Raw genomic sequence first — 8805 nt, 5'->3', positions numbered from 1 at the left:
TAATGACTTTGCTAATTATTTCATCTCTAAGATCACCACTATTCGCTCTGAGATAGTCCCTCCCGATTCTTCTTCTGCTCATAATCTTCTAACGCCTTCGCCTAACAAATTTTCTGTGTTTCCTCCTGCCTCTTTGGATGAACTCTCTACACTTCTGAACTCTTGCAAACCTGCAACTTGTTCTCTTGATCCAATTCCTACTCGTCTTCTAATCTCTATAGCTCCTTCTTTTCTGCCCTCGCTTCTCCATATCTTCAATCTCTCTCTCTCTCTACAGGCTCCTTCCCATCGGACTTCAAACATGCTCTCATTTCCCCTATTCTGAAAAAACCTTCTCTTGACCCCTCCTCTCTGTCTAGCTATCGTCCGATTTCTCTTCTTCCCTTTCTTTCTAAGGTTTTGGAACGGGTTGTTTATTCTTGCTGTCTTGAGTTTCTTGAAGCCAACTCCATTCTCGATCCCTTTCAGTCTGGCTTCCGCCCACGGCACTCTACAGAGACAGCCCTCACCAAGATCTCAAACGATCTTTTACTGGCCAAGGCAAATGGCCTTTACTCTGTTGTCATCCTTCTTGATCTGTCTGCAGCCTTTGACACTGTTGATCACTCTCTTCTAGTTAACATACTTTCTGACCTTGGGTTCTCAGACTCTGTTCTTGACTGGTTTCGATTTTATTTGTCTGGCAGATCTTTTGCAGTAGTTGCAGGGGGTCAGACTTCTTCTCCTGTTCCCTTATCTGTTGGAGTTCCCCAGGGCTCTGTTCTGGGTCCCCTTCTGTTTTCTCTCTACACACTGTCCTTAGGTAAACTCATTAGTTCTTTTGGTTTTTCCTACCATCTGTATGCCGATGACACCCAGCTGTATCTTTCCACCCCTGACCTTTCTCCAAGGCTTGAACAGCAAGTTTCATCATGTCTCACAGCTGTCTCGCAGTGGATGCACCATCGGCGTTTGAAGCTCAACATGTCCAAGACGGAGCTTCTTGTCTTTCCTCCTAAGCCCACCCTTCAACACTCCTTTTCTGTCTCTGTGGACATTTCTATTCAACCAGTCCAGCAAGCCCACAGTCTTGGTTTTATCTTTGATTCTTCTCTGTCGTGTATCCCTCAGATCCAGACCACAGCCAAGGCTTGTCGATTCTTTTTGTACAATATTGCCAAAATCCGACCATATCTCTCTGCCTCTACTGCCAAGATCCTGGTCCATGCCCTAGTGGTCTCACGACTTGATTACTGTAACGTCCTCCTGGCTGGGCTTCCTCTTTCTCACCTCCGTCCTTTAATCTCTGTCCAGCATTCAGCTGCACGCATTATCACATCCCCCCACCGCTCTGACCACATCTCTCCTGTGTTGGCATCCCTTCACTGGCTCCCCCTCCCTTTCCGTATTCAGTACAAGCTCCTGCTGTCGATGTTTAAAGCCCTCCATGGGCTGGCCCCTCCTTACTGATCAGACCTTCTTTCTCCTCACCTTCCCACCAGGACCCTCCATTCTGGTAGTCAAGGTCTGCTGTCTCAGCCCAGGATTTCCTCTACCCCATCTTGCATTCGCCCCTTTTTAGTCGCTGCCCCTCACTCCTGGAACCTTCTTCCCCCACAAGCAAGGGCCATCACTTCTTTAACCAGCTTCAAAACAGAGGCAGCTCACAAATAATATTATGCTATTTATATGTATTATGCTATTATTTCTTAGACTGTATGCCATGGGCAGGTTTACTTTATCTATTTTATTGTTTGTATGTATAGCGCTGTATAAATCCACAGGCGCTATATAAATAAAGCATAATAATGATAATAATAATAATGACATCAGCTAAAAACAATATAAAATTACAAATGTTAAAACCACAATACCTATCCCATATAAAACCCATCCCATGCCTACACATTAAATGAACAGAGCAATTTTTGCCTGCTGAGGAAAGGCCAGCAAGGAGAGGCCAGCCTTGCTTCTCATGGAAGGGCATTCCAGCAAGCAGCTACTGATATGTCCTGACAAGACAAGCCCGTGATGGTGGAGGGATTGAGAGAAAGCCTTTCCCAGAAGATTTCAGGGCTCTAGCAGGTTTGTATGGGTACATACAGGCTCTCAAATAATCTGGACCTAAGCTGTGTAGGGCTTTGTAAGTCATAACCAACACTTTGAATTGTGCCCGGAAAGGAATCGGTAGCCAGTGAACCTGTTTCAGCAAGTTTGTTATATGGTCCCTATAATTGGCCCCAGTCAGCATTCTGGCAGCGGCATTTTGCACATCCTAAGTTTCTGAACAGTTTCCAAAGGCACATAGAGTGCAAGGCAGTAGTCCAGATGGGATGTAATCAAGGTTCATGTCAGTGTAGCCAGATCTGACGTCTGAAGGAATGGGCGCAGCTGGCGCACAAGTTTTAATTGTGCAAATGCACTCCTGGCCACTGTGAAACCTGGGCATCCAGACTCAGAGTTCAGTCCAGGAGCACAACCAAGCTGCGAGCCTGAGATTCCAGGGGGAGTGTAACCCCATTGAGCAAAGGCTAAGTCCCTGTTCCCTGGTCTGTCTTACAACTGACCAGGAGCACCTCTGCCTTGTCTCGATTAAGTTTCAGTTTGTTTGCCCTCATCTAGTCCATTACTAACTGCAGGCACTGGTTCAGTACAGAGATTTGCTCTTCCAGATTATGGACGTGGACTCTGGTCTGGCTCACAATCCTCCTGCTACCCTGAAACTGCTTATTGATCAGGCCCTTTGCATTGATGGATGTCTGGCATCCTGCAGGCAGGCCTGCAGAGGCGCTACTCCCTCGTATCTTGGACCTCCTGCCATCCATGTTCCTGCAACCACATGTTCACCCCCTATTTAATAAATAATAATAAAAGCTTTATTTCTAGCCCGTTTTTCCATAGATCAAGGTGGGTTACAGTGGTGGATTATACAATCTTACAGCACATAAAATCCATTAATAACATTGGTCAAAATACATCCCAAATTCACAAATTCACAATATAAAAATCACAATATCAATTCCAAGCTAGCATGATATAACAACAACAGTATAGCAGCAGTATAACAACAGTGAGGGGGAGCAGGCATTACATCAGGGCATTAGGGGTATGCCTGCTGGAAAAGATATGTTTTTAGCCCTTTTTTGAATTGGTCTAGGGAGGGGGTCAAGCGGAGCTCGCCAGGAAGCGAGTTCCAGAGTTTAGGGGCCGAGATGGAGAAGGCCCTCTGTGCAGTGGTGGTGTATCTAGCATCCGGAACTCTTAACATTTGCCTCCCGGCTGACCTGATTGTGCGGGGCGGATTGTATGGAGAGAGGCACTCCAAGTACCCTGGGCCCAAGCCATTTAGGGCTTTATAGGTAATAACCAACACCTTGTATTGCGCCCGGAAGCGAATAGGCAGCCAGTGTAGATCTTTAAGTACCAGTGTTATATGGCTGGCCCTGGAGGAACCAGTGACCAACCTTGCTGCCATATTCTGAACCAATTGCAGCTTCCGGGTTTGGTACAAGGGTTGCCCCATGTAAAGCGCATTACAGAAATCCAATCGAGAGGTTACCAGAGCATGTACCACTGTTTCAAGGTCCCCCCGGCCCAGGTAGGGTCGCAGCTGGCATATCAACCAAAGCTGATAACAGGTGCTCCTGACTGTCGTATTTGTGCTACCCCTCCTGAAGAACCCATGCAGCTGGGGAGAAGCATAACCTTGCATCACTGCTGTTGAGAAGGGCCAAAGGAAGCTTGCAGGACTGTGTTTATATTGTGCTTTGGAGGCCACTTTGTCAGAGACTGTATACCGGAAAGAGGTGAGGCCCTTCCCAGCTGGAAAATGGGCCCTCTCAGGTTTAGGACTCTGCAGCTTGGTAGAGTGAGATGTAAGAGCAACACTGCCTTCCTCAGAGCCCAAGTGAGACCCCTTGTTGGTAGCTGCAATGATTTAAGCTGCTGATGCCCAGCCAATGCCAGTGGACTACCCAGTATCACATACCCATGTTATGGCCTGTTGAAACCATTGATGGGAAGTTCCTAAGTTCCAGACCCGTTATGCATCAGAGCCCTGATCTAACTCTGGAGATTCAAGACCATATTAAATGAACTCAGTGGTCCTGGGAAGGCCTTGGTTGTCTAAACATGACTCCCACATCTCTTCGTCCTATTGTGAAGCACTCTTCACCTCAGAGTACTGCCAAAAACATTGTTGGCCAGAGGAAGTGCATGCCACTCAAGAAACAGTGTCCACAGAATCCTCAGTGATACTACCCCCAAATACCAGATTTTTGTGGATATATTTGATAAAAAGGAAGCAGACTGACTACCCCATTGAGTATATGACTGTGCCATAGATCTGGTACCTGGAGCACCATTCCTGCCGGCTGCCTCTACTACTTATCAGAGCTGGAGCTGGTGGCCTCACGGGACTTTCAAGAGAAAAGATCTATACTGGGTTTTATTAGACCTTCCATGTCCCTTGCTGGGGCAACCGTCTTGTTTGCGTGGAAGAAGTATGGCAAGCTTTGTCTCTGCAATAACTACAGGAGCCAGAACCGTATCTATTTGAAATTCTTATCTGTTACCCCTGATTCTGGAATTACTGGAACAATTGTGGCAAGCTAGGGTATTCACAAAACTGAATCTCCAGGGGGCTTGTAACCTAGTCCGTATCTGTTCAGGAGACGAATGGGAAACCGCTTTTCAGTCCAGGTACAATCATTATGAGTACCCCATGCCTAGAATATCAGGGAAACTGAAGTATGCCTCTTTGCCTGAGACAGAGGTGTGGTGCATGATGCTCTGCACATGACCTTTTGCTACAACCCAAATAACTACTCTCCTAGACAAGATCCGTGATGGTCAACACCTTGATCAACTGGATTCTTGCCATGATGAAGTTCTTCATCTGTGTCATGATGGGAGATCTGCAGGGCACTTCAGACTATGCAAAACCCTTCACCTCCTGACTTGAGAGTTTTGGTGGCTGCTAGTTTGAGCAAAAGTGGATTGGTATGTATGGACCTGTCCCATGTGTCATAACAACAAGGACCAGCCAGGAAAGCCCATGGGACTGCTGTGGAGAATTCACCTTTGCAACAATTAAAGAGGCCTAAACCAGATCACCATATGAAACTGGTACCCCTGCCATTGATCCCAGAACTGTTGGAGCAGCTATGCAATGCTAAAGTCTACACTAAACTAGACCTCAGGGGCGCCTGTAATCTAGTCTGGATCCAAGCTGGAGATGACTGAAAGATAGTATTCCAGGCCATTTATGGACACTATGAATATAGTCATATATACTATGAATATACAGAAGTCTCTACGGCTTCACTGTAGAGGGAGAAGCTTTCTGATACCATCAGAGAGAGAAATGACACTCCAACATTAGTTCTTCAGCTTTGAAAATGATCAATAGTGAGGGACCTCAAAAAGAAGGAATCCCTGTGGAAATGGCACTAGAGGAAGGGTGCACTCTTTTCCCATCTATGGGCCATATCAGTTGATCAATTTAACATTAGCCAACACAGATCCCAGAGATATAATAACTCTGGAACAAATTATAATTTTTCAGGGTCAGGACTCACAACCTCTGCTAGAGGATTTCCAAATTCAACTTGAAATAGCTGCGGAGATGACTGTTCAGCAAAGTTTATAATGGCTTCCTCAGAAACCCTTTCTTTCCTTAATCAGCAACTCTCTGGATGCTACACTCTCACTAGTCCCAATTCTAATTTCTTTGGAGCAAATGCAGAGGGAAGGGAAGCGCTTGACTTCCACATATGTGTACCCTGAAGCTGCTGTATAATGTCATGAACTGAAAGGAATGGGAACAACAATTGAATCTAATGAAAACATAGAGTCTGGAAATTCAACATTTGGAGAAATTTCTAAAGCTTCTGGTTGACAATACGTATCCTAGCAAAACTCCCATCTTACTCTTCTTTGTTGGAATATTGCTGACTGGTGGAAGAAATGCTAAGATCCTTCTTTCATTAATTATATTGTCAGATTTGTTATATTATTGTTGCAGGAAACATGGCCATGTGAGAACGTAGACTTAAATTATTTTGCCACAAACATTAAAACTTTTGCCTGGTACAAAGAAGGAGAGGCTTGAAAGAATTTAAGAGTACTTATGTCAGAGCTGCGCACTATTCATAGCCCTTCTCTGCTGGGCTCTGCAGTGCCGCTTGCACCTACAGCTGCACAAGGTGCTAAAGAAATACTCAGGGTCTCCAAGTTCTGTTTACCAAACTTTACTACACAGTATACACATCACTATATACATGGCAACTCTCCAACCAACCATCCACTAATAATAATAATAATCCACACTGTCCATAGGTCACACCTATATTTATACATATTGTCCATGGCCTGATCTCCTCACACAGGTGTCTGCAATTGTCCACTTGCATCAGCCTCTTGCAACATCATGCCTGTTGAGTCATCCTGGGTATATCTTCCAAGTGATGTGACAATGACACTCCATTTAAGTCACTGTGGTGCAACCTCTCCAGATGTTGCATTATTCAGCTTCCTCAGCCAGCTGCCATATTCTGTACTGTGAAATTCTAGCCTAAGTGATGTACAATCATACATTCACTGATAGCTTATCTCTACCTAACTTCAGTGTTTTATCAACAGATGTGATCTCTTATTCCATCTAGCTACAGCATTAATCATTAAATATATTTTTAAAAAAATATTGATGTCCATTTGCTCCCTGATCACTCATTGACACGGGTCAAGATGGCCTGGAAAAGTCTGGAGGATTATATTGATAAACGAACTATATTGTACCTAGAAGCCCTTGTCATTGTGGCAGGAAACTTTAATGCACAGACCAGACAGAACAATGGGGTGCTTTCCCCACATTTCCATGACATTCCCCTCCAAAATGAATGAGGTTTCAATCTTTATCTAGTTAGATAATTAAAAGACAAGGGCTGTAACCATGCAAAGCTGCACCTTCTACATATGATAAAACAGATTGATTTTGCCATTTTAAATGAAAGCACAATAAGAGATAAAAATGGGGAATTTATTTTCCCATCAAATAATTGAGTTTATACAATGGATTATATTTTTGTTTCTTATAATCTGCTGGACTTGGTATCCAATTTTATTGCGGAGTGTCACCCAGATAGCAACTACCTATCTAAGTATTATCAGTTTGCCTTCAAAATAAATTAGATTGGATAGAGCAAGGCAAATATACTGGAAGATGAACAAGGCAGTTTTATCATTCAGCATTTAGTTTAAAAATATGCATCCCCATCTGGAGGTGGTTCTGTTCACAGCTTTCATCGATTTCTAGTTGGCATTTGGTTTGACTCCTAGAGTCAGGTTATGGAGAAAACATGTGGACACCATAATTGATAAAATATTGCCTTTGACAATTTGAGATAGGATTTTAGGTTTCAGTGTTTGACGTCAACCTGAATGACTGGAAGCTTTGTCAAAAGTCTTCAACAGATATACCAAAATCAGTCTGCTTGATGGATAATAAATGGTGAACTGTCTACGGAATTCAAACAAAATAAAGGGGCAAGACAGGGATACCCTATTTCTCCCTTATTATTTATCATCACACTGGAAATCTTAACAGTGTTAAAGAAAATAACAAAATTAAAGGCACAAGAATTAAAGGACATGAATTTAAAATAAAAGCTTTCGCTGATGACCTAGCAATAATATTGGAAGACCCCATAAACAACATGGAAGAACTCCTTCAGGAAATCCAAACATTTGGTGAATATTCTGGTTTCAAAATAAAGAAAGAAAAGACACAGATTCTAACAAAAATAAAATAAAAAAAGAACAATTATATAAGAAATATCTGAATGCTGTATAGCAAAAGAAGTAAGATATCTTGGAATATGGTTAATGATCAAAAATGCTGATTTGTATAACAACTACAAATAAATTTGGAAAGATTTATTTATTTATTTATTTATGGTATTTATACCCCGCCCTTCAGCCCTAAATGAGCGGCTTAGAATTATTATTTATACACAGTTTCCTGCCCTCGGGCTTATAATCTAAAACGACACAACACAAAATGAGAAGAAGGGGATGGCAGTGGGGAAGGGGATCAGGTCCAGTGGTTCTTCTCTCCCTCTAAGGCCTGGACCAAGGCAGATGGACTGGAGGGAGGGCTCTCTTTCTTTAGGTTAGCCCTGAAAGATGGATCTTCAACGATTCATTAAAAAAAAAAAAAATCCCCTTTAGGGAGAATTGCTGTTATAAAGATGTATGTGTTGCAAAGGGAAGGAGTTTGGGGAGGAAGGTTTTAATATTATTTTGCTATTTCTGCGACAATTGTGAACGCTGGCTCCAGATGACACTGGGAGGCCCTTTTCTCCTTCCAAGAGAACAGAGCCGTGCCGGAAATTTCTCCAAACGGTACATTCTAGAATCCATGTTATTGACCTGGTCTTATAAAAACCATGGATTTTTGGAAAAGAGCAAAGAAGTCCTTCCAAGCTATCATTTACTATGCGAGATGCAACATTTATATTCAGAGACCAGTATATTTTTTGGAGCCAAGACCAACCTCATATAGAAATACAAGTGCCCAAAGAATGTCACTGGAGGTACTAAAGTGAAAACCAAGGAGGTTAGCATACAGACCATGTTGGAAAGCAATGACGCCACCAGACAAACATCACAGTGTAGTTGTTGGAGAATAGCACCCTAACCCTGAACGTAGCTGACATGGATGGAGCAGAACAAGGCCACACAGACTGCACCAGGATCACCCGAGTAAAGCAAGGCAGAGAAACAAATGAAAAGATGCCTTGGGTTCCACCAGGTACTTTGGGGAAG

Source organism: Sceloporus occidentalis, unplaced genomic scaffold, assembly GCF_023333645.1.
Source record: "Sceloporus occidentalis isolate IW3139 unplaced genomic scaffold, rSceOcc1.0.p SCAF_1, whole genome shotgun sequence".
Lineage (NCBI taxonomy): Eukaryota > Metazoa > Chordata > Lepidosauria > Squamata > Phrynosomatidae > Sceloporus > Sceloporus occidentalis.
The sequence above is the reverse complement of the archived record's forward strand: the minus strand, read 5'-3'. Positions refer to the sequence as shown.